The sequence below is a fragment of the Hemiscyllium ocellatum genome, unplaced genomic scaffold, assembly GCF_020745735.1.
Source record: "Hemiscyllium ocellatum isolate sHemOce1 unplaced genomic scaffold, sHemOce1.pat.X.cur. scaffold_3363_pat_ctg1, whole genome shotgun sequence".
Lineage (NCBI taxonomy): Eukaryota > Metazoa > Chordata > Chondrichthyes > Orectolobiformes > Hemiscylliidae > Hemiscyllium > Hemiscyllium ocellatum.
The window spans coordinates 10,887-37,628 of record NW_026868392.1 but is presented as its reverse complement, the minus strand read 5'-3'; the positions used below and the strand labels follow the sequence as shown (position 1 = coordinate 37,628).

At 45.1% G+C, this 26,742-nt stretch overlaps 1 long non-coding RNA gene across 2 annotated transcripts; it reads left to right on the top strand.

Annotated features, from left to right (window-relative positions):
• The first annotated feature begins 539 nt into the window (after positions 1-539).
• Positions 540-23,701, top strand: LOC132813141 (uncharacterized). Of its 2 annotated transcripts, none has more exons than XR_009643959.1 (6): positions 540-578; positions 9,887-9,993; positions 13,551-13,658; positions 16,708-16,816; positions 21,120-21,226; positions 23,636-23,701. It is a non-coding gene; the product is annotated as an uncharacterized LOC132813141 (long non-coding RNA). The 2 variants fall into 2 exon arrangements; XR_009643958.1 differs by lacking the exon at positions 540-578 and adding an exon at positions 4,830-4,929.
• Positions 23,702-26,742: the final 3,041 nt, after the last annotated feature.

The following is a 26,742-nucleotide window of genomic DNA, read 5'->3' as shown; positions in this document are numbered from 1 at the left end:
GTTCAGCAAACGTTTTTAAAGCTAAGGTAGCATTTTTAAAACAAATAAATAATTAATTAAGGAATACAATACTTGGGTAAATGGTTCTGCGTCCACGAAGTGATCAGCCATGATCTTATTGAATGGCAGAGCAAGCTCAAAGGGCAGGATGGCCTTCTCCTGTTCCTAGTTCTTATGTTATACATTCCTCCCTCACTCGAGGCTTGGAGGTGCTGGTGTTGGATTGGGATGGACAAAATTAAAATTCACAGAACAACAGGTTATAGTCCAACAGGTTTATTTGGAAGCACTAGCGTTGCTGCTGCTTCATCAGGTGGTTGTGTGTTTTTAACTATGTTCCTCATACTTGTAACTTATGAACAGCAACAAAAGCCACGAAACAGTGCGCATGCTCCAGCCAACAATGGTCACAGGATGATTGATGTCAGCGGCGGACCAATGGAAGGACAGGGGCGGGGCTGGAGGACCTGGCGAGGCGGTTGGCCCTCCGACCAATCAGAGTGAATGAGAGGCGGGACTTGATTATACCACGTGATCATCCTCGCGGACAGCGCGGCTGTGCGGGTGGAGGGCTGTCGGTAAGGAAAGAAATAAACAGCAGCAAGCGGGAGGGAAATGGTGACGGTCTGGGCTGAGAGGTTTTGCGAACATTTGGTGCACATCGGAAAAGACAAATTTGAAACTTACAGTCTCGTTTTTGCAGTAAACCGGAAAATGCCTAATTTCGCGATTGACTCGAGTAAGCGCCGCCATCTTTATTCGGGGCAACGATTCACTGGACACGTGCAGCCGCCATCTTTGTAGGGGGCAAGGTTCAGAGGGGAGTATGTGCAGCTCTCCCTGATAGAGAGTCACAGGGCAGGATTTACACAGAGCTCATTCACACCCAGGGAAATGGATTTTTGTTTTTCTCTCTGGATTTGTTTCGTCATTCATTTAAATGATTTGGATATGAATAGAGGCGGTACAGTTAGTAAGTTTGCAGGTGACACCAAAATTGTTGGTATTGTGGTCAGTGATAAAGGTTGTTTCAGAATACAATGGGATATTGATCAGATGGGCCAATGGGCTGGGGAGTGGCAGATAGGGTTTAATTTAGATAAATGTGAGGTGCAGCATTTTAGAAAAGCAAATCCGAGCAGGACTCACACACTGAATTGTAAGGTCTTGGAGAGTCTTGCTGAACAAAGAGACCTTGGAATGCAGGTTCACAGTTCCTTGAAAGTAGAGTCAAGGTAGATAGGACAGTGAAGATGGCATTTGGTATGCATCCCTTTATTGGTCAGTGTTGAGTAAAGGAGCTGGACAGGACATTGGTTAGGCCACTTTTGGAATATTGTGTGCATTTCTGGTCTCCCTCTTATCAGAAGGAGGCACTGAAACTTGAAAGGTTTGAGAATTGATTTTCAAGGATGTTGCCAGGGTTGGAGGATTTGAGTTGCAGAGAGAGGCATAGTAGGCTGTGGCCATTTTCCTTGGAGTGTGATGTTGAAGAGGTTTCTCTAATCTTGAGGGTCATGGATAGCGTAAATAAACAAGGTGTTTAGCCCGGGGGGGGGGGGGGGTAGAGCCCAGAACTAGAGGATATAGGTTTAGGGTGTGAGGGGGAAATTCAACAGGAGCCTAAAGGGCAACAAAAATTGTAACATTTCAAAGGCATTTGAATAGGAAGGGTTCAGAGGGATGCCGGCCAAGTGCTGGCAAATGGGAATAGATTAGGTTTGAATATCTGGTTGGCATAGAAGGGTTGGACTGAAGAGTCTGTTTTGGTGCTAGACATCTCTGACTGTGGGATCATAAAAGTGAACACTGCTCTGATTCGCCTCTGAGCTCCTTGATGTCCACTTGTTCATTATCTAGCTTCCTCAGTCTGAGTGTATTTTTGCTTTGTTTAGTAACTTACTATTTTGTTCACAGACCTTTTCTGTAAATGAATTGTCCACTGCTGCCTGCCTCCTAACCATATTACAGAGGAGGTCGTACTGGATGTCTTAAATCGTAGCAAGGTGGATAAATTCCTGGTACCTGTTAAGGTGTATCCCAGACATTTGTGGAAAGCTAGGAAAGTGATGGCAGTGCCCCTCCCTGAGATATTTATATCATCATTGGTGACAGGTGAGGTGCTGGAAGACATGTGCCATTATTTAAAAAGGTGGTAAGGAAAGGCCAGGGAACAAGAAAACAGTGAGCCTGAAGTCAGTTGCAGGCAAGTTGTTGGAAGGGATTCTAAGGGACAGGATTTATATGTATTAGGAAAGACGAGGAATGATTCGGGGTAGTTAACATGGCTTTGTGTGTGGGAAATTATTTCTCTCTCTAACTTGATTGAGTTTTTTTTGAAGACCTGACAAAGATGAAGGCAGACTGTGGACGTTGTCTATATGGACACTGAATGATGTTCCACAAAGCAGACTGGTTAGCAAGGATAGATAACATAAAATTTTGGGAGAACTAGCCATTTGGATACAAAACTGGCTTGAAGGTAGGAGGCAGAGGGTGGTGAAAGAGGGTTGCTTTGTGAGCTGGAGGCCTGTGAGCAGCAGTGTGCTGCAGGAATGGATATTGGGTCCTTAAATAATTGACTTGGATGTGAATATATGAGATATAGTCAGTGGGTTTACAGAAGACACCAAAATTGGAGGTGTAGTGGACAGTGAAGAAGGTTAGTTCAGAATGCAACAGGATCTTGACCAGATGGGCCATTGGGGCGAGGAATGGCAGACTGGGTTCAATTTAGACAAATGTAAGCTGTTGGATTTTGGAAAGGCAAATCAGGGCAGGACTTATACACTTAATGGTAAAGTCCTTGGGAATGTTGCTGAATATAGAGACCATGGAGTGCAGGTTCATTGTTCTTGAAAGTAGAGTCACAGATAGGCAGACTAGTGAAGGTGGGGTTTGGTATGCTTATGTTTATTGGTCAATGTGTTGAGTGCAGAAGCTGGGACGTCAAGTTGAGGCTGGACAGCACATTGATTAATCCATTGCAGGAATTCTGTTTTAAGTTCGAAATTTCCTGTTCTGGAAAGAATGTTGTGAATCTTGAAAGAGTTCAGACAAGATTGACAAAGTCTTTGCTAGGGTTGGAGGATTTGGGCTACAGGGAGAGGCTGAATAGGCCAGGGTTAATTTCCCTGGAGAGTCAAAGACTGAGAGGTGACTTCATGGAGATTTATAAAGTCATGAGGAGCGTGGAAGGTGAACAGCCAGGGTCTTTCCCCCCAGGTTAGGTGGGTTCAAAACAAAATCGCATGGGCTTGCGTTGAGAGGGCAAAGATTTAAAACGGATCTAAGGGGCAACGTTTTCAAGCTGTGTGTGGTGTGTGTGTGGAATGAGCTGCCAGATGAAGGATTGGAAGCTGATACAATTACAACATTTGAAAGGCATCTGATTGGGTACATGGACAGGAAGGGTTTCAAATGCTACGGACCAATTGCTGGCAAATGGGGCTCCATTTGTTGAGGATTCCTGGTTGGCATGGAAAAATTGGACCAAAGGTCTGTTTCTGTGCTGTACATCTCTATGACACTAATAAATGAAGATAAGATGTGTTCCTCTTTTGTGGAGAGCTAGCAGAAGCACAGATAATTGTCCTTGGAGCTGAGAAGGTTAAGCAAGGATTTTGACCCAGTACAAATTTGTTTCTAGGATATTTTCATTTGCAGAGAGAGGGGAATTGTTAACAATGTCACAATTTTAGTAACTACTTTCAGGTAATTAGCAAATAATATGTCAATATGTGAACATTATTTTATTCAGTATGTTCTGAGCATCTGGAACAGTCTGAATGGCAGCTGGACAGACTCAGCAGTTATTCATAAACAGATTTGGAATTTTACATTTTAAGGGAAGATTTCGGGGGCCATGGGAAAATGGGAAGGGAATTGGGAAAGATTTGCAGCATCTCCAGAGGGAGAGGGTACAGCCCCAATGGGCTGAATAGCCCCCAGCCTCTGTGCTCTGTGACACTGCCCCATTGACTGTGAATGTTGAAGCTCATCCCAGGGCAGAGAGAGAGAGAGGGAGGATCCCACCACTCACCTCACAATGGGCCCTGGATGATTGATGTCAGCGCAGGCCAATAGGACCAGAGGGCAGTACTGGAGGACCAGGTTGTCCAACCAATCGTAGTTAATGCGGGCAGACTCAAGGCTGGAACTAAAGAAAGGCACATATCACAGAGATTTGAGAAACTGGAGGACATGAGATAGGGAGCGTTCTGTGGCTGGTGAGGAATTATATAAATAAGAAAAAGTTGTGAGGGTGGATGAGGTGACAGCGATTGGGAGAGTTAAGGATGGAGGAATTTAGAGTTAGTGAGGATTAGAGTCATAATGTTATACAGCAAGGAAACAGGCCCTGTGGTCCAACCAGTCCATGCCGACCATAATTCCAAACTGAACTAATTGTAACTGCCTCCACTTGGTCCACATCCATCCAAATATTTCCTATTTATGTACTTCTCTGAATGTCTTTCAAAGATTGTAATTGCCTTCACAGCTACCACTTCCTCTGGAAGTTCATTTCACGTGCATAATTTTTTTAAAAACCCTAATGTCTTTTCTCAAATCTTTCTCATTTCTTCTCAAAATGAATGCACCCGAGTTTTGAATCCCCCTCTCCCCCGGCTATCCCCCTTATCTAAACGCTTTCTGATTTTATAAACCTCTAATAAGGTCACCCCTCAACCTCGTGCACGCCAGTGAAAAAAAATTCCCAGCCTATCCAGCCTCTCCTTAGAACACAATCCCTCCATTCATGGCAACATGCTGGTAGATCTCTTCTGAACCTGCTCCAATTTAATAATATCCTTCCTATAACAGCACAACCAGAACTGGACATAGTATTCCAGAAGAGGCATCCCCAACGTCCTGTACATCCTCAACATAACGTCACAAGTCCTGTACTCCAAGGTCTGAACAATGAAGGTCAGTGTGCTAAGCGCCTTCTTAACCACCTGTCTGCATATAACACAAACTTCAAAGACGTGAAGCCCTCGGTCTCTTTGTTCCCATATCACTACTCAAGGCCCTACTTTTATTGAGTGTAAGTCCCACCCTCATTCTCATTTGTTTTGTCAGGATGTTATATTTTGCATTTATTCCAATCCAAAAAGTCCTTTTGAGTATAAAGGTAGTAGGAGTATAATTAAGAGGGAAATCAGGAGGCAAAAAAGGGACATGAGATAGCTTTGGTGAATAGGGTTAAGGATAATCCAAAGGGCTTTTATAAATACATGAAGAACAAAAGGCTAACTAGGGAGAAAATAGAGACCCTCCAAGATCAGCAAGGCAGCCATTGTGTAGAGCTGCAGGCGATGGGCGAGATAGAAAGCAAGTATTTTGCATCAGTGTTTACTGTGAAGAAGTACATGGGAGATATAGAATGTGGGGAAATAAATGGTGACATCTTGAAAAATGTCCATATTACAGAGGAGGAGGAGATGCTGGATGAGTGGCTAAGGAACTGGTGCAGGGGAAAAGGATTCACATTTTTTGGATCATTGTGATCTCCTCTGGAGTAGAATTGACCTGCATAAGAAGGATGGATTGTACCTGAATTGGAAGGTGCCTAATATCGAGGCAGGGAGATTTGCTGCTGATACTTGGGAGGCATTAAACCAGTGAGGGAGTGGGTGTTACCCAAGGAGATAGTGAGAAAAGAGGTATGTCTGAGGCTGGTACAGTTCAGAAGTCAAATAGTCAAGGCAGGCAAGGGCAAGGCACAGAATGAAGTCGGACTGAGCAGTTGCACTGCATTTACCTCAATAGAAGAGGCCTGACAGGGAAGGCAGATGAGCTCGGTATGGTTTTCAACATGGCACTGGGATATTATAGCAATTACAGAGGCATCACTCTGATGGATAAGATTGGCAGCTTAATGTTCCAGGGTATAGATGCTATAGGAAGAATAGAAAGGGGGACAAGAGAGGAGGGGGAGTGGCATTTTTGATTCGGGATAGCATTATATTTTTGCTTAGGGAAGATATTCCTGGGAGTACGCCCAGTGAAGTTATTTAGGTGGAACTGGGAAATAAGAAAGGGATGATCACCTTATTGGAGTTTTCTGCATGGATTTCGTGTGAGTGCTCTGGTTTCCTCCCACAGTCCAAAGATGTGCAGGATAGGTTGGATTATCCAGGCTGAATTGCCCACAGTGTTCAGGGATGTGTAGTTTGGGTGGATTGTCCAGGCTGAATTGCCCATAATGTTCAGGGATGTGCAGGTTGGATGGCCTTCGGAAAGACAATGTTACCGAGGGAGGTTAGGAGGCTCTCCAGGTCAGTATCGATGTGATGGGCTGAATGACCTGCTTCCACACTGTTGCAAGTCTCTGATAATTCTACTAGTTTTAAAATAGTTACAGAAAATAATATACCAGATCTAAAAGCTAAGGTTCTGAATTGGACAAAGGCCAATTTTGATTGCACAAGGCAAGAACTTTCATCTGGTCCCTCCGGCCTGCTCTGCCATTCAATAAGAACAGGGCTGATCTTTTCATGGCCTCAGCTCCACATTCCTGCTCTCCTACCATAACCCTTAGTTCCTTTCCTGTTCACATATTCACATTTTGCCTTAAAGGCATTCAAGTTGATAACGTCAAATGTTGCACTCAGCAGGGAATTCCACAGATTCACAACCCTTTAGCTGAAGAAGCTCCTCCTGAACTCAGTCCTAAATCTGCTCCCCTTATTTTGAGGTAATGCTCTGTAGTTTGACCTGCCCCCAGTGGAAATAGCCTCCCTGCTTCTATCTTCTCTATTCCCTTCATAATTTTATTTGTTTCCTCTCCAACCTCCCATTCTTCTAAATTATAATGACGATAGAACCAGTTTTCTCAATCTCTCCATATACGCCAACCCTCTCAACTCCCAACTCAAACTAGTGACCCTCCTCTGTACTCCCTCCAGTGTCAGTACATCCTTGCTAATGTAAGGGGACCAAACCTGTACACAGTACTCCAGGTGTGGCCTCCCCAGCCCCCTGTACAGCTGCAGCATAACCATCCCTCTAGCAATGAAGGACAATATTCCCTTCACTGCCTTAATTACCTGCTGTACCTGCAAACCAGCTTCCTGTGATTCATGCACAAGGACACCCAGCTCCCTCTGTACAGCAGCCTGCTGCATGTTTTCACCATTTTATCATCCAGTTTGCTGTTAGTCCGACCAAAATGGATGACCTCCATCTGCCAGATCCTTACCCACTCACGTAACCTATCTGTATCCCTATGCAGACTGACAGTGGCCTCTGCAGACATTACTTTGCTCATCTTTGTATCAAATGTGAACTCTGACACCGTACACTTGGTCCTCAAGTCCAAAACATTTGTGTAAATTGCAAACAGTTGTAGAGCCAACACTAATCCAAACACCCGTTTATCCCCATTCTTTATTTTTTGTTGGTGAACCGATCCTGTATCAATGATAATTACCCATAATGCTGTGCATCTTTACCTTATACAGCAGCCTTTTGTGTGGCAACTTATCGAATACCTTCTGGCAATCCAGGTACACCACCTCCACCGAGTCCGCCTTGTCCAACGCGCTCGTTGTATCCTCAAATAATTCCAGTGAATGTGTTAGACATGACCTGCCTTTCATGAATCCATGCTATGTTGGCTAAATGAGACAATTTCTACCCAGATACCTCACCACTACTTCCTTGAGAGATTCAAACATTTTCTACACTACAGAAGTGAAGCTAACGGGCCCTTTTTGAAAAATAGTGGTGCCAATTTGCAGCTTCCAGTCTGTCCAAACCATCCCAGAATCCAACAAATTTTAGTGAATTATCATGAGGTCTATTTGTTATTCCCCCCGCCCCCATCTTCTTTAGTCCCTGGGATGCATTCCATCAGGGCCAGGAGACCCATCTACCTTGAGGCTGTTATCTTTCCCAACATTACCTCTTTTACTGAGAATGATTGCTTCTCTGTCCTCATCTGCTATTGCCTCCATAGGCCTGCGACAATGAGAGTATATAGACAGTATGTTCCTGTTAAGGCCAAGGCTGTGAGGTGTAGAGAATGCTGCCTGTCGAGAGAAATTGAGGACCTGGTCAAGAAAATGAGGGAGGCATATGGCAGGTACAGAGAGCTGGGTTTGTGTGAATCCCGAGAGGAGTATAGGGGCAGTAGGAGTACACTCGAGGTAAACCAGGAGGTTAAAAAGGGGACATGAGATAGCTTTAGGAAATAGGTTTAAGGAGAATCCAAAGTGATTGTACAAACACACTAAGGACAAACGAGTAACCAGGCAGAGAATAGGTACCCGCAAACATCAAGGCTGTCTGTGGAACCGCAGGAGGTGAGAGAGGTTCTGTGTGAGCGGAGAGGTTTTACAAACAAAATGTGCACATCGGAAAACACAAATATGAACATCCCAGTCTCGTATTTTCAGAAAACGGGGAATTGCCTCAGTGTGGCTGCAGGCATGGGTGCGTGCCGCCATCTTTATTTGGGGCAAGAATTCACTGGACACGTGCGGAGCCGCCAGCTTTGTAGGGGGCAAGGTGCAGCCAGGCACATGTGCAGCCTTTCTCTGGTACAGATTCATTGGGCAGGATTTACACAGAGCACATTCAAACTCAGAGAAATGGGTGTTTATTTCTGGATTTGTTTCATTATTCATTTAAATGATTTGGTATCGTAAATGAGTTTGCAGGTTATACAAAATTGGAGGTATTGTGGATAATGAAGAAGGTTACCTCGGATTACAATGAGATATTGATCAGATTGGGTATAATTTAGATAAATGTGAGGTGCTGCATTTTGGAAAAGCAAATCAGGACAGGACTTATACACTGAATGGCAAGGCCCTGGAGATGTTTGCGGAACAAAGAGACCTTGGACTGCAGGTTCATAGTCCTTGCAAGTCAAGTTACAGGTAGATAGGATGATGAAGGTGTTCAGTATATTTTCCTTTTATTGGTTAGAGCATTGAGTACAGGATGTGGGAGGTCATGTTGCTGTAGAGGACATTTGTTAGGCCACGTTTGGAATAGTGTGTGGAATTCTGGCCTGCCTCCTATCAGAAGGGTGCTGTGAAACTTGAAAGGTTTCAAAAAAGACTTACAAGGATGTTGTTAGGGTTGCAGGATTTGAGCTACAGGGTGAGGCATAAAAGGCTGGGCTGTTTTCCCTGGAGTGCTATAGTCTGAGCGGTGATGTTATGGAGGTTTATATAATCATGAGGGACATGGATAGAGTAAATGAACCAGGTGTTTTCCCCGGAGTGGTGGTGTCCAGATGAAGAGGGCATTACTTTAGGGTGAATGGATAAAATTTCGAAGGGGTCTAACAGACAATTCTTTCATGCAGTGGGTGGAGTGAGCTGCCAGAAGAAGTGGTGGAGACTCATACAACTAAAACATGTCAAAGGCATCTAAAAAGATACATGATATGATTAGGAAGCATTTACAGGGATATGGGCCAAGTGCTGGCAAATGGGAATAGATTAGGTTTAGATACCTGGTTGGCATGGGTGAGTTCGACCGAAGGGTCTTTCTCGGTGCTATACATCTCTATGACTGTGAGATCATAACAACTTACACTGTTCTGCTTCATCTCTGGGCTCCCTCATGACCACTTTGTTAATATCTAGCTTCCTCAGTCTCGAACAATGGGTGTATCTTTGGTCTGTTTAGTATTTTACTATAACTTTTACAGATATTTTAGTAAGTTAACTTTTCACTGCCGCCCAGCCCCTGACCATGTGCTGCTTATTAATATTTTTCTGGAAAATCTTTGACAGTCAAGAATTCCTTTTTCCAATAAGCAAGTGTATTTTCCTTCCATTTCTGACTCTCAAATTCTGCACCATTTTCATTCCCTGTAATCCGTTTTGCACTCCCTGAAACATCAACTGTGTTTCTCCTTCCACAGATCCCAGTGATTAATGCCAAAGCCCTGTTGCCTGGGGAGAGGGTGATGCTTGACTTTCTTGTACAGCTGCAGTTTGTGTGGTGAAGGTGCTCCCACAATGTGGTTCGGTAAGAGATGTTATAGATTATTCATTACAGCAACAGTGATGATTTGAAGATAATGTCCAAATCAAGAACAGTTTGTAGTTACATTATCCTGCTTATAATTTCACAAAAATATTATTGGGAACTTTAGACATAAGGCCAGAGAAGGATGATATTAGGTCAGGTGACCAAAAGCATTGCCAAATAAGCAGATTTTGAGGAATGTCTTAAAGGAGGAAAGCAGACCTGTGAGGCTTTGGCTGCGAATTTCAGACCTTGTTGTTTTGGCAACTGTAAAAGCAGCCACACAGGTGAGGTAATGAATTAACAGATCATTGGGAGTCTCGAACAGAATGGGTTGTCGGGGTCTCAAAGGGTGTGTGATACAGCGAGCTGGGGATGGTCACAACCAGGAATTACATCAAGGGTGAGAATTTTAAATTGAGGGATGTGGGCCGGATGCTGGCAGGTGAGACTAGATTGGGCTGGGATATCTGGTCGGCATGGACAGGTTAGATTGAAGGGTCTGTTTCCATGCTGTACATCTCTGTGGCTCTATGTCGTTGATTATGAATAGGAGCTTTTTGAAGGTTCAACAAGTTTTGGTACAAAGGAGTACTAGGGTAGCAGACATTTAGTTTTTCTTGAGATGACAGGGAGGTCGAATGTGGGAAGCTGGCCAGGAGTGTGTTTAGCTACTGAAGCCTGGAGATAACACAAGGTGGATGAGAGTATATGAGCTGAGACAAGGGTAGAATCAGCTAGAAATAGTGGTGTTGGAGTGGGACTGGGCTGTCCCCCTCACCTCACCTCTGGGATTCAGCTGGTTGTCAGGTTGTGAATCAGGGCAGTAACACAATCGGGAGCTGAGTGGCCCTGGTGGAGCCTAGAATGAGTGTCACTCAGCTGGCTGTTGCTGAGCAGCTGCTGCGTGGTAGCCCTGTTGGTGACATCTTCCATCACTTTACTGCTGATCGAGTGTGGACTGATAGAGGGAAATTTCCTGGATTGGATTGCCCTGTGTTTTTGTGTTGAACATGTCTGTTCTACATTGTTGTTCGATGCCAGTGCTGGAGCGGTACTTGGCTTGGTGGGTGGCAAGTTCTGGAGCAAATGCTGTTGTCGTATCTGGTGCTTGTATATGTGAGGCCCGTCCATCAGTAAGGGTGGGGATATCTGTGATGCTTCCTCCAGTGAGTTGTTTAATTGTCCATCACCGTTCACAACTGGGTGTGGCAGAACTGCAGAGCTCTGATCTGATCCATTGGATGTAGAATCACTTCACTCTATTGCTTGCTGCTGATGCTGTTTGATATGCAGATGGTCCTGTTTGGTAGCTTCACCAGGTTGGCACTTCATTTTTAGGTATGCCTGGTGCTGCTCATGGCATGCCCTCCTTTCCTGTCCGTTGTGATGGGTGAGAGCGGGATGTACAAACCCATGAGATTATAGACTGTGCTGGAGTACAGTTCTGCTGCTGTTGATGTCCCACAGTGCCTCAGAGGTACCCGGTTTAAGATCTAACATCTCTTCAAATTCTATCCCATTTAGAATAGTGATAGTGCCACTCAACACAATGGAGATTTTTCTTAACTTTAAGGCAAGACTTTGTCTCCAAAAGGAGTGTGTGATGGTCGCTCCTACCGATACTGTCATGGACAGATGTATCTGCAGCTGGTCAATTCATAACAATGAGATCAAGTATGTTTTTCCCTCTTGTTGGTTCCCTTACAACCTGCTGCAGACTCAGTTGAGCAGCTATATCCTTTAGGACCGGACCAGCTCAGTCAGTAATTGTTGCAGAGCTCTCCCTCCCCATCATCTCTCTCCATTACTCCACTGTTACTCAGTTATCAAACTGCTTAGCACCCTCCCACTACTCAATTAGGTGCAGTTTCCTCCAATGAAGCATTATAATGGTTAAACCCATTGCCTTACAAATTCCTTTCCCTTACTGCTGAGCCCCTCCCTCTCCCTGAGAACTCTGAGGCAGAATTACACTCTTTGTAATATTGCTCTCATATCTGTAACCCCAAGCTGACCTTCTGATCAGGTATCTACACAATCACTAACACCAGGAATTCCAATCTCTGAAACGTTGTTTGTCTCCTCCTCCCCCCAGCTCCATTGCTACTGAAACCCCTTACCCGCGTCGGTGTCGCCTTAAACTTGATGAATCTGAAGCGGAACCCTTGATTCCGTGACTGACCCAGAAGCTGGTTTCAGACTCCCCCATGATGGGAAACATCCTGTCACGATTTATCCTGTCAAACTCCTTAAGAGTCTGGTGGTGGGGTCTGATTGTAAGTGGTAGAAATGGCAGAGGATGATGTGTTGTATCTGGGTGGAAGGTAAGAACTTAGGGAGGGTTCTATCCTTGCAGTTGGATGTATGGGTTTCAAAGGCTCGTGTGTTAAAGTGACAGGCAGCTGGAAGCTCGGGGTCTGTTTTTGCAGCAAAATGTGGATCATCTTCTGCCATTTCCATTACCACCACTGAGATGCTGCCAGACACCGGTTCCTGTCCCCTCCATTAACAGCTATGCACCATCCCAGCCTGCTCATAATCCACTCCTTTGTCTTTCCAAATGTACTGGTCTCTCTTTGGGTTCTGTACCTGCCCATTATTTACTCTTTAACCCCTATCTCCTGCACTACAAAGATCTGCAGATTTGTTGAATTGGCCAAGCTAAATTTCCCATAATGCTAAGGGATGTGTAGGTTAGGTGCATTAGTCAGGAGAAATATATAGTAATAGGGTCAGGTAGTGGAATGGGTCTGGGTGGGATACCATTCGGAGGGACGCTGTGGACTTTTTGGGCCGAATGGCCTGTTTCCACACTGTCAGGATCCTAATTTTCCCAGCTCCCATCGGTTCTGAGGAAGGGCCCACTGGACAGATTCCTGTTCCCAGATGCTGCCAGACCTGCTGAGCTTTCCCAGCACCTCCTGCTTGTTGTTCCTGATTGACACCATCCATCCACCTTCCGGGTTTGATTCAGGCAGGGGGAGGATCCCACCACTGACCTCACAATGGGGTCCAGCTGATTGGTGGAAGCTTCGGACCAATAGGCAAAGGGGGTGGGACTGTTGGACCAAGTGGAACCAGCTGGTCATCCAAACAATGGGAGTGAATGTGGGGCGTGGCCAGTGCGATGACACGTCACCAGGAACTCCGCCTGTGCAGAGCCACGTGACTCGGCCGTTGGTGAATATGGGAGAGGCAAACAGGGAAGGGGAGAGTGGCCTCGGGGAAAGGGAGATAATGAGTCACCTTTGACTGGGAAGTTTTAGTTTCACTCTGTGCGGGTCGTTAATCTGAATTAGAAACTCTTTCCCGAGTTTGCAGCAGATGGGAAAATGGCTGCGGCCCTCAGGTGGTGATAGGTCCTGGGATATGGCCGCCATCTTTATTGGGGGCAAGGTACAGTGAGGGGCATGGACATGTCCTCTTCCTAGGATGGGGCGGGTGTGTACCATTTAAAGAGAGGCATTTACACATCAAGCACATACCAAGAAAAAAGTATGTCTTTATATTCTTCCTGTACTGACTGAGTTTTGTTTTGTGAATTCACTTCATAGGATATTAAATCAGAATAATTGAAGTTGGGATCTAAAAAGCAAGTTTTTACAGTCAATGGATTCATCAGGATCTGAATATCATTGGCATTTAACTGTGGAAGAAGAAAGGTTTGTTCTATTTGTGGGAAAATATCTCCAATGCTTTTGTAAAGCAGAACGATGTACAAAATCGTGGTTGGATCACCCTTTGGATGTGTGCTCTGTTCTGGGCCCTGCAAATTTATCCAAATAATACCTCATCTCTTTGTAAGAACTCTCAGATTAGACCCAATCACCCACTTCATGATGTTAACCTGTAAACTTCATATTTTCAATTTCCTGCAAAGTTCCCATTAAAAGTCCTTTTGGACTCAAATTCCAGTACCTTTTCAGGTGGAATGTTTCAGATTCTGACAACTGTCTGTTCATTCAGAAACTGCTGCGGTCCATGTTGACTCTGGGGTTACAAAGGGCTGAATTGAAAGATGAGGTGCTGTCCCTGAGCTCCCATTGAGATGCATTGGAACAGGACAGGAGGCTGAGGGCAGTGTAGGTGTGAGCAGACAATGACAATGACAGGGCTGCACTGTGAGGGTTGCTTGGCTCAATGAGTGTTCTGGAGTTAGATGAAAACAGAGCGAGGGGAGAAAGGGAGCAGGTGAAGCTGAAACTCAGTTTTAGTTCAGGCCGTTCAGAAATTAACATGGTCCCAATGGGAACAGCCAGTTTTTAAGTGATACCTGCGGAGTATTTGTTAACAGTTTTTAAAGTAGTTTTCCTGAGGGCAGTTGAGTGTTAACCACATTGCTGTGGGTCTGGAGTCACATGTAGGCCAGACCAGGTGAGGATGACAGTTTCCTTCCCTACAGGACATTAGTGAACCAGATGGGTTTTCTAACAATCGACAATAGTTTCGTGGTCATCATTTGCCTTTTCATTCTAGATTGTATTGGATTCCGATGCCACCATCAGCCATGTTGGGATTCTAACTCTAATCCTCGGAGCATTGCACATGTCACTCACCTGGCAGGAATACCATAAAGCCATTGCCTACCTTTTTAGCAATGTTTAAAAGAATGTTCTGTCATTCTACGTGTACAATTTGAGATAAAATACTGCAACGTCCATGTGTCGGCGTCTCCAAAAGGTCAATCAACAGATTTGTTTGGGGGCGAAATATTTCACTTTTTTTTGGTGGGGTGGGGGGAAGTTTATTAAACAAAAATGAATCTAAATAAAAATCTGATGCCACAGAAATGTAATTTCTGAAGGCGGAGGGGGATTACAGAGACAGGGAGAGTTGTGGGGCCAGAGGGGGATTGTTGTCCAAACATCACTGTGGTGTACATGGACTGCAGCATTTCAGGGAGGCGGTTAACCACCACTTTCTCCAAGACAAGTAAAGGGGGCCAATAAATACTGGTCTGGGCAGCAAGGGCAACCCCCATTGAATAAAACCAAGCAGTGACCTCTCTGAGCTGACTTGCTGTGAAGTTAATGGAGTGGGCTTAGAAGAGAAACAGAGACATTTCACAGCTGCCCTCAGAGAGACCTCACCCTTGGAAGTACTGAGCCGGAGTTCAGCTCAGTGAGTTTCAGTCTCTTCAAACATCAATCTTAGTCTGTTTTATTTTATTAAATCTACAATCGTGAGTCAGGTGAGAATTTCTTTTTAATGTCTTACGGTCTCTTGATTAAATGTTTAAGATATAAAACGTAAGCATTAAGTTATTCTCGGACAGTATTTTTCGAGCAGTAAGACTGTGCCTTTGTCTGGGTCTGTAGGTTGTTAAGGCAGAGAGATGGCCTGTTGTAGAGTGGCGTGCTGTTCCTGTCGGATGTGGGAAATTAGGGAGAGTTTCAATGATCCCGATGATTATGTCTGCAGGAAATGTGATTGCAAATCCTATTGGATCACATGGATTGGTGGAGGAGTGATTAAAGGCAGTGAGGAATTCAAAGGAGCCGGGGGGTGTGATAGGTGGCAGTCTCAGGAATGCAGGATACTGCAGATACAGTCAGGTAGATGGGTTACCTCCAGGAAAGCTAGGAGGGGTAGGTAGGTACTGCAGGAGTCTCCTGTGGTTATCCCCATCTCAGACAAGGATACTGTTTTGGAAAATGTAGGTGGTAATAGACTTTCAGGGGAATGTAGCACTGGCAGCCAAGTTACTGGTAGTGAGACTGGCTTCGAACATAATGTGAGGTATATCCAGTTCCACACGATCGATGGTGATATGGGACTCTCTAGTCAGGGGCACAGTCTGCCGTTTCTGCAGCTGACAGTGAGGCATCAGAATGGGGTGGTGCCTCCCTGGTGTCAGTGTCTCACAGAGGGAGCAGAATATTCTCAAAAGGGATATTAACCATTGGGAGGACATTGTACATTGGTACCAGTTGCATAGGAAGGGGAAAGCATGGGGTCCTGACGAGCAGGGAGATTTGCTAGTGCCACTTGGGAGGCATTAAACCAGTGAGGGAGTCGGGGTAATCCTAAAGAGATAGAGAGAAAAGAGGTGAGTCTGAGGCTGGTACTGTTCACCGGTCAGACTGTCAAGGCAGGCAAGAGCAAGTCACAGAATGAGGTGCGACGGACCAGTTGCACTGCATTTATTTCAGTGCAAGAGACCTGACAGGTCAGGCAGGTGGGCTCAGGGTATGGTTTTGAACATGGCACTGGGATATTACAGCAATTACTGAGGCATCACTCAGGGATGGATAGGACTAGCAGCTTAATGTTCCTGGGTATAGATGCTATAGCAAGGATAGAAAGGGACCAACTGAGCAGGGGGAGAGGTGTTTTTGATTATGAATAACATTATAGTTGGGCTTCGGGAGGATATTCCTGGGAGTACATCCAGGCAAGTTATTTGGGTGGTACTGAGAAATAAGAAAGGATGACCATCTTACTGGGATTGTATTATAGACTCTCTCCCAATAGTCAGCAGGGAATTGAGACAAAATTTTACCAGGAGACCTCAGTTATCCGTAAGAATAATATCGTTGCAATGATCAGGGGTTTTAACTTTACCAACATAGCCTCGGAGTGCTGTAGTGTTAAGGGTTTGGATGGAAGGGTATTTGTTTATTGTGTACGAGAACATTTCTGATTCAGTTTGTAGGATGTACCTACTAGACAAGGAACGAAACCTGACCTGTTTTCTTTATTCATTCACAGGATGAGGCTGTCACTGGCTCGGCCAGCATTTATTGCTGCGTTTACCCAGAGGGCAGTTAAGAGTCAACCACGTTGCTGTAGGTCTGGAGTCCCATGCAGACCAGACCAGGTAAGGATGGCATTTTCCTTCCCTAAAGGTCATGAGTGAACCACATGGGTTTTTCCAACAATTGACAATGGATTCCTGTTGTCACTAGATTAGTTTTTTCCAGATATTTATTGAATTTACGTTCCAAAATCTGCCGTGATGGGATTCAAACCTTTGTCCGCAGAACGTTATCTGGGTCTCTGAATTAACTGTCTCGCGATAATTTCACTCCATCATCGCTGCCTCTTAGGAAATGAGGCAGGGTGAGTGACTGAGGTATCAGTGGGGCAGCACATCAGCACCGAAGATCCCACAGTATTGTGGCTCAGTGGTTAGTGCTGCTTCCTCAGCACCAGGGACCTGGGTTTGATTCCAGCCTCGGGCGACTGTCTGTGTTGGAGTTGGCACATTCTCCCCAGTGTCTGTGAGGATTTCCTTCGGGTGTTCCAATTTGCTCCCACTGTCCAAAGATGTGTAGGTTAGTTGGATGAACCACGTTAAATTTCCCATAGTGAGTAGATGCAGTATATGAGGTTTTGGGATGTGCAGGCAAATCTCTGCCTGATGTGAAAAGATCATTTTGGGGTCTTGGACAGAGGTCAGAGGGAGGTGTGGCCGCATCTTTTACACCTCCCATGGCGGTAAGGGATGGTCAAGGGTGTGGAGTGTGGGTTGGTGGGAGGGTGTGGACTGAACAAGGAAGGCACAGCCGGACAGGAAATCCATCTCTTGGGAAAGGTAAGAAATTATCAGGGAGAGTCAATGTGGCTTTATACATGCACAATTGTGTCTCACTAACTTGAGTGAGTGTTTTGAACTGACAAAATTGATTCAGCCAGGCAGTGAATGCTGGTTATATGGACATTCAACAAGGTTCCACAAAGCAGACTGGTTAGCAGGGTTAGATCACATGGAATGCAGAGAGAGCAAGCCATTACAAAACTGCCTTGAAGGTAGGAGACAGAGGATGATGGAGGGTTGCTTTGCGGACTGGAGGCCTGTGAGCAACAATGTGCTGCAAGGCTGGATATTGAGCCCTTAAATAAATGACTTGGATGTGAATATATAAGGTATGGTCAGTAGGTTTACAGAAGACACCAAAATTGGAGGTGTAGTGGACAGTGAAGAAGGTTAGTTCAAAATACAGCAGGATCTCGGTCAGATGGGCCATTGGAGCAAGGAATAGCAGACGGAGTTCAATTTAGATAAATGTGAGCTGTTGTATTTTGGAAAGGCAAATCAGGGCAGGACTTATACAATTAATGGTAAAGTCCTGGGGAACATTGCTGAACAAAGAGACCTTGGAGTGCAGGTTCATAGTTCCTTGGAATTAGAGTCACAGGTCGGCAGGGGAGTGAATGCAGCATTTGGTACGCTCCCCGTTATTGGTCAAAGCATTGAATGCAGCTGTTGTGATGTCATATTGTGGCTGAAGGCCCTTCTGGAATTCTGTTTTCAGTTCCAATCTCCCTGTTCTTGGAATAATGTTGAGAAACTTGAAAGGGTTCAGAAAGCATTTGCAAGGACTTTCCTGGGGTTGGACGGTTTGAGCTATTGGGAAAGGCTGAATAGGCTGGGACTATTTTCCCTGGAGAGTTGGAGGCTGAGAGGTGTCCTTATAAAATCATGAAGGGCATGGATAAGGTGAGCAGTCAGGGACTTTTTCCCAAGTTCGGTGGGTCCAGAACGAGAGGGTACAGGCTTAAGGTGAGAGGGAAAAAGAGTTAAAACGGATTTAAGGGGAATCTTGTTCATGTTGAGGGCATTGCATGTATGGAATGAACTGCCAGAGGAAGGGGTGGAGGCTAGTACAATTGCAGAATTTAAAAGGCGTCTGACTGGGTACATGAAGAGGGAGGTTTTGGAGGGATGAGGGTGAACTGCTGGCAAATGGGACTCCATTAACGCTCTCCGTTATTGGTCAATGCATTGAATACAGAAGCTGGAACGTCATATTGTGGCTGGACAGGATGTTGATTAAGCCACTTCTGGAATTCTGTTTTCAGTTTGAATTTCCCTGTTCTGGGAAGGATGTTGTGAAACTTGAAAATGTTTGGACAAGATTTACAAAAACATTGCCAGGATTGGAGGATCGGGCTACAGGGAGGGGCTGAATAGGCTGGGGCTATTTTCTCTGGAGAGTCAAAGACTGAGAGGGGACTTCATGGAGATTTATAAAATCATGAGGGGCGTGGATGAGGTGAACAGCCGGGGTCCTATTTCCTCAGGTTAGGTGGGTCCAAAACTAGAGCACATGGGTTTAAGTTGAGAGGGCAAAGATTTAAAAGGGATCTAAATGGCAATGTTTTCAAGCTGAGTGTGGTGTGTGTATGAGAAGGGCTATCAGATGAAATAGTGGAGGCTGATAAAATCACAACATTTAAATGGCTTCCAATTGGGTACATGAATAGGAAGGGTTTTTAATGGATACAGGCCAATAGATGGTAAATGGGAATCCATTAGTTTAGGATTCCTTGTTGGCCCGGACGAATTTGACTGAAGGTCTGTTTCTTTGACCTTAATAAATTAAGATGCATTCCTCTATTTTGTGGAGAGCTAGCTGAAGCACAGATAATTATCCTTGGAGCTGAGAAGGTGAAACAGTGATTTCGACCTGGTGCAGATTTGGTTCCAAGGTCTTGAATTTGCAGAGAGAGGAATTGTTAACACTTTCACAATTTTTAGTAACTACTTTCAAGTAATTGGCAAATAATACAAGGTGAAAATGTGAACACTATTTTACTCAGTAAGTTCTGAGCATCTGGAACAGTCTGAACGACGCAGATTCAGCAGGTATTCTGAAACAGACTTGGAATTTTACTTTTTAAGGAAAGATTTGGGGGGCTGTGGGCTCATGGGAGGGGACTTGGGACAGATTTGTAGCATCTCCAGAGGGAGAGAGTCCAGCCCCAATGGGCTGAATAGCCCCCAGCCCCTGTACACTGTGATACTGCCCCATTCACTGTGAATGATGAAGCTCATCTCAGGGCAGGGAGAGGGAGGAGCCAACCACTCGCCCCTCAATCGGCGCCGGCTTGATTGATGTCAGCTCCAGACCAATAGGAGGAGAGCCTGTGTGGTCCTGCAGCCAATGGGAGTGAATGAGGGGTGTAGCCAGCAAGACGACACCTGTCCATGAGCTGTGCAGGTGCAGTGTCACTGGGTGGGGGTGGGAGAGACAGCAGAGACTGGGACAGAGGCTGTAGGACCTGAATTACAAACTCCCGGTAAATTAAAACCAAAAGAACTGCAGATGCTGTAAATCAGAAACAACAACCAGGAGATTCTGGAAAAGCTCAGCAGGTCTGGCAGCATCTGTGACGAGAAATCAGAGTTAAAGTTTCAGACCCTGTGTCCCTTCCTCAGGACAGATGTTACTGAGGAAAAACAGTCAGTTTATGTGCAGAAGTTAATGTAGGGGGAAGATAAAAGGAGTAAAGGATAGGTAGGGATAGAGTGAGAAGAACAGTTGGATAAAGGATAATGATCTGACTGTGGGGGGTGACTAGCTGTTAATGGAGACTGTTAGTGGTTAACCATAGGTAGTGTGTAATGGCACGCTGTGAGAACAAGGCCTGGTGTGTGGGGTAGGGGGCTACGACATGAGGTTGTTAACCTATGGTTAGCCACTAACTGTCTCCATTGTAAGCTGTTGCCCACCTATATCACTCCACGATTGGAGCTGCCGAGGACACAAACCTTTGGAATATCCTCCCTAACTCCCTCTCTCTGCCTTAAAGATGTATCTAAAATTGTTATCTTTAATCAACGTTTCCGTCATTCGTCAAGCATTTTAGATTTGTCAATGTGAAAGGCTCCATACAATGCAGGTAGTTGTTGTTATTGTCTGACATCAGGAGAAACAGGGATGAGCCCTCTCTCTCTCTCATACCTGATGAACAGCAGCAAAAGCAGGAAGCACTGAGCATGCTCCAGCCCACAATGGGCCTCGGATTATTGATGTCAGCGCAGGACCAATAAGAGTCGGGGGAACGAGGCTGGAGGACCAGGATGTGCCAGTTGGTCCTTCAACCAATCGGAGTGAATGAGGGGCGGGACAATACTCAACCACGTGATAAACTTCACTGACAGCACAGTGTATTGTGGACAAGGCACTGGAAATGTGTGAAGGTGCAGGGCAGGGGAAAGGAAAGACATAGACCAGAAAGAGAAGGAAATTTTCATGGTATGGGATGAGAGGTTTTACAGAAATTAGTGCACATTGTGAATCACAAATTTGAAAATCCCAAATTCTGCCCCATTTTCCCCCCTCATAATGCATTTTGCACTCCCTGAAATAGCAACTGTGTTTCTCCCTCCACAGATCCCAGTGATCAGTGCCAAAGCCCCATTGCCTGTGAAGAGGGTGATGTTTGATTTCCCTGTCCAGCTGCAGTTCATGTCGTGAAGGTGCTCCCACAATGTGGTTGGGTAAGTGCTGTTATAGATTATTCACTCAGCAATATTGAAGAGTTGACAATGTATGTGCAAATCAGCAGCAGTTTGTTTTTTTAATCATGTTTATAATTTCACAGAAATACTATTGAAAAATTCTGGCATAAGGCCACAGATTGAGATACTAGGTCAAGTGATCAAAAGCATTGCCAAATGAGCAGGTTTTCGAGAACACCTTAAAAGAGGAAAGCAGGTCTGAGAGGGTTAGGGTGGGAATTCCAGACAGTGTTGCCTTGGCAACAGGAGAACAGCCAGACAGGTGAAGCAATGAATAAACACAAATGAGTTGTCAAGGTCTTGCAGGGTGTGTGGTGCAGGGAGACAGGGATGTTCACAGGGTGAGAATTTTAAATTGTTGGCTGTAAATAGGAGCCTTTTGATGGATCAACCAGTTTTGGTACAAGTGAGCACTTGGGCAGGAGGGTTTAAGATACTCTTGAGATTACATGTAAGTTGAATGTGGGAGGCTGGCCAAGAGTGTTTGGATAATTAAGTCTGGAGATAAATACTCGTCCATCCCTGCATTCAGTAAATGAGCTGAGACTAGGGTGGAGTTGGGTGATGTCACCAATGAAGAAAGTGTGTTTTTGGAGTTGGGCTCTTCCTCCACATCACCCCCACCTCCCTCCCCTCACCAAATCACAGGTATTGTTCCTTGTTCTGTCTGTCTGTCTTTTCTGGTTATGTCCTTCTCTCCCATTCTGCTACGAAGTAATATTTTGACCTCACCGTTGTTGGAAAAACCTACTCCATCCCCACTCTCCCATTCCTTTCTAAATTCCTTGTATGTGGTGTCCCTCAAGGATCGATTCTTGGTCCCTCCTGTTTCTCACCCACATACTGTCAGGAGGTGACATCGTCCAAAAGCACCGTCTGAGGGTTCACATGTACACTGACAATGCCTAGCTCTCCCTCCCCATCATCCCTCTCCATTACTCAGTTATCAAACTGCTCATCACACTCCCACTACGCGATTGGCTGCAATTTCCTGCAACGGAACATTGAAATGGTTAAACCCATTGCCTTCAGTTGCTATTACAAATTCCTTTCCCTTACTGCTGAGCCCCTCCCTCTCCCTGGGAACTGTCTGAGGCAGAACTACACTCTTCACAATATTGCTCTCATATCTGTAACCCCAAGGTGACCTTCTGATCAGGTATCTACACAATCACAAACACCAGGAATTCCAATCTCTAAAACGTTGCTTCCCCCCCCCCTTCACCCCAGCTCCATTGCTACTGAAACCCCTGACCCGTGTTGATGTTGCCTTAAACTTGACGAATCTAAAACAGAACCCTTGATTCCGTGACTATCCGAGTATCTGATTCCAGATCCCTCATGATGGGAAACATCCTCTCAGTATTTACCCTGTCAAACTCCTTAAGAATCCTGCATGTTACAATGAGATCACCTCTCATTCTTCCCAAATCCAGTGAGTAGAGTCCCAACATTTTCAGCCTTTTCTTAAAAGATAATCCCTACAAGCCAGGGATCATCCCAGTTAATCTTTTCTGAAATGCCTCGGATGAAATTATGTATTCCCTTAAATAAAGGGACCAAAACTTCTGTCATTACTCCAGATGTGGTCTCACTCGCACTTTGTAAAGTTACTCTCAGGTATATACTCCAAACACTTACACTGAAAACTCCTTGTAATAAGAAACAGCGTTCCATTCCCCATCCTGATTCCCTGTTATAACTGTGTTTCCTACGCAATTACCCCTGGTCCCTTTGTGGTGCAGCTTTCGACAGTTTCCACCATTTACATAGCACTCTGTTCTTTTATTATCTCCTCCAAAATGAGCAACTTCACAATTTCCCAAATTATGCTCCATTTGCTAACTTGTTGCCCACTTCTCCAATGAATCCCTCTCTGTAAACTGTTTATAATCCTTTTGGAACTTTACCGTTCTGCCTTTTCTCAGAGATTTCCCCGCTCATTCTTCTAAACATTTCCTGGGAGCACTGGGCAGTGGGAAGCAGTTGTTACCTTTTCAGAGAGACTCTTTGGAATGACTGGGAGGAGCTTGCTGCTCATGGGTCAGAATGGAGACAACTTGCCCATCGAGCTGCATGAGCCTTTCACCCCCCCCGTCTAATTGATGAGGCACAGCGGTAGCACGGAAGGAAAGAAAAGGAAGCACATCCTGCTCTCCACATCGCACTGACTCTTGAAACATTGTGTCCCATGTGTCAAAGATCTGCCCTGTTCAGTCACATGAAGACCCAGTGTGGAAACTCACAGAAACCCATACAGATTTCCCCTGAACTAACTGCTGACCCCCACAAGGGGTAATGTGTCCAGTCATCCTGGGCCAGGAGGAGGGGGTGGTGAGAGTTTCTTAAATGAACTGACAGTGACAGTTTTATAAACGTGTATTACAGGTGGACATTCAGATGGTAATCTCAGTAATTGTAACGCCAAACTGTGACAAAATTACTCAATTCATCAGGAGCTGGATATTCACATTGTGTGTGAGTATTGTATTCCAGCTCATTCCCATTTGCTGCATAAATGTCCTCTTTTGAATCACCCCACACTCTCAGTAGATCTCCCCCAAGTCTTCAATATGTGTCCTGTAATCCTTTTCTGATGAACTCATGAGTGTAAGGTGGATTATTCTAAATCTGTAAACCCCTCTGTCACAGGGCACCCGCAATTTCCTCTGCTACAAGGAGAACAATCTGTTTCCCCAAACCCCTGATTCCCCAATGTCTGTTTGCTCCCTATAAGGCACACATCAGGATTGTGTTGGAACATTCTCCACTTGCCTGCATCAGTGCAGCCACCAACAATATTAAAGTGAACATCCTCCAGGACAAAGCACTGTGCCTGAGTGGTGTCCCATCCACCACCTTCAGCGTTCCCTCTCCCCATCCCCAGGGTACAGTGGCATCACTGTGTAAAAGGGAAAGGCAGCATTGTCCTCCAGACCATAGGGCTGCTCTCTCATTAGGGAGAAATGTCTGGTGGTGGGTTTAACCTGAAGGTTACCACAGCCCAGGCAAGGGGAGAGGTTGAGAACAAGAGTCCATCTATTGTAGATGGATATTCTTGATATTTATTAACAGCACCCATGTCTCTGCAACTAAAATCCCCCATTCCTTGAACCATCCTGGTAAATCTCCTGTGCCCCCTCTCAGGGACCTGCCATCCTTCCCAATGTGTGGGTGATCTCTGGTTTGCACAGACCCAGCTGCTCTGTGTTCCTGTGGGTGATGTCATCATCGAGCAACAGTTGCATTGAACCTCACTGTCTGTAAGGGTGGGAGACACAGAAATCCCGGTAGCATTTGAGATGTATTTAGTGTGCACTTGCAATGCCATGATAGATGAGACTTTTCCACAATTATTGGAAAATAGATGAGGACAGTTAGGTGGTAGTTTTCTTTGTCACAGACCCGATGTACTACCAGAGCCTTTTTCTGTTCTGTAGACCGCTGAGATGTTTATTATAGGAATATGACAGGCTCCATTGGACTTCAGGTCAGAAAGGGTGATACTAGAGTAGATGACAGATTATTGGCCGATGTTTTGGGAGGAAAAGGAGATTGAGAGGTTTAAGGAAGAATTCAGAAGCTCAGCACAGAATCGGAAAGGGCCGTCATCAAGTGAGAAATAAACATTGGGAATCCTGAAGGCTGGAAATAAAAAAGGCACATATAGCAGAGCTTTGAGAGACTGGAGGGGATTAGAGATAGGGAGAGTAATGAAGCTGGAGGAGATGAAAGTTGGAGAGGATTCTGAGGATTGAGGATGTTACAGAGATAGAGATATTTCTGATAGACTTTTTTGAGTTTTGAGGCTGGAGAGGAATTATCGAGATAAGGAAGAGTTGTAAGACTGGATGAGGTGGCATTGACGGAGAGTTCCGAGCATAGAGGAATTTACAGAGATAACGAGCGATAGAGTCAGAACGTTATACAGCACTGACACACACCCTGTGTTCCAACCAGTCCGTGTCAACCATAAATTCGAACTGAACTAATCGCATCTACCTCCACTTAGTCCAAATCCATCCAAGCATTCCCTATCGATATACAGGTCCAAATGCTTTTTCCTCTTAGAATCCCATTCCCCTACCGTTTTACTCTACATTTACCCCTTACTAATTCACTAAACCCAATCATCCCTGAACACTATGGGCAATTGAGGACTGCCAGTTCACCTACCCTGTACATCTGTGGCTTGTGGGAAGAAACGGGAGCACCTGGAGGAACTCACGCTGACACGGGGAAGCATATCCAAACTCCGCATGGACAGCCACCCAATGCAGGAATTGAACCTGTGTCCCTGGCAGCAGTGCTAACCATTGAGCCACTGTGCCACCCTTAAATTGTAATTGTATTCACAGCTACCACGTCCTCTGCTAGTTTATTCCACATGTGAATCACTCTCTGTACAAAAACAAAAAGTAAAATCCGGAACGTCTTTTTAGGGTCTTCCTTTTCTCACCCACTCTTGAATCGCGCCCCCTCCTGGAAAGGGCACCTGCTGTTCACATTACCTATACTCTTCAGGATTTTATAAACCTCCAATAAGGTCACCCCTCAGCCTCCTACACCCCAGTGAAAGAGGTCCCAGCCTACCTAGCCTCTCCTTATAACCGAAAGCATCCATTCCCATCAACATCCTGGTAAATCTCTTCTGAACCCGCTCCGACTTAATAACATCTGTCCTATAACAGCACAACCTGAACTGAGCACAGTATTCCAGAAGAGGCCTCACCAACATCCTGTACAACCTCAATGTAATGTCCCAACTCCTATACTCAAAGGTGTGAGCAATGAAGGCAAGTGTGCTATACATCTTCTGAACAACCCTGTCTACATGTGACATAAACTGCAAAGATCTGAACCCCGAGGTCTCTTTGTTCTATATCACTATGCAAGGCCCGACTTTTAATCAGTGTAAGTCCTGCCCTTTTATCAAGATGAAATATTTGGCATTTATTCCAATCCAGAACATCCTTCTAGTATAAAGGCAATAGAAGTATACTTAAGAGGAAAATCAGTAAGGCAAAAAGGGGACAGGACACAGTTTTGGCGAATAGGGTAAGGACAATCCAAAGGGTTTTTATAAATACATTAAGAGCAAATGGGTTACTAGAGACAGAATAGGGCTCCTCAAGGATCAGCAAGGCAGCCTGTGTGTGGATCTGCAGGCGATGGGGTGGGGAGGGGATACTAAACAAGTATTTTGCATCAGCATTTACTGTGGAGAAGGATATGGAAGATATAGAATGTTGGAAATCGATGGTGACACCTTGAAAAATGTCCATATTACAGCGAAGGTGGTACTGGATGTCTTGGAACGCAGAAAGGTGGATAAATGCCCATGATTTCATCAGGTGTGTCCTAAAATTCTGTAGGAAGCTAGGGAAGTGATTGCTGGGCCCCTTGCTGAGATTTTTGTATCAGCGATAGTCACAGCTGAGGTGCCAGAAGACTGGGGGTTGGTTAATATGATGATACTGTTTAATGAAGGCGGT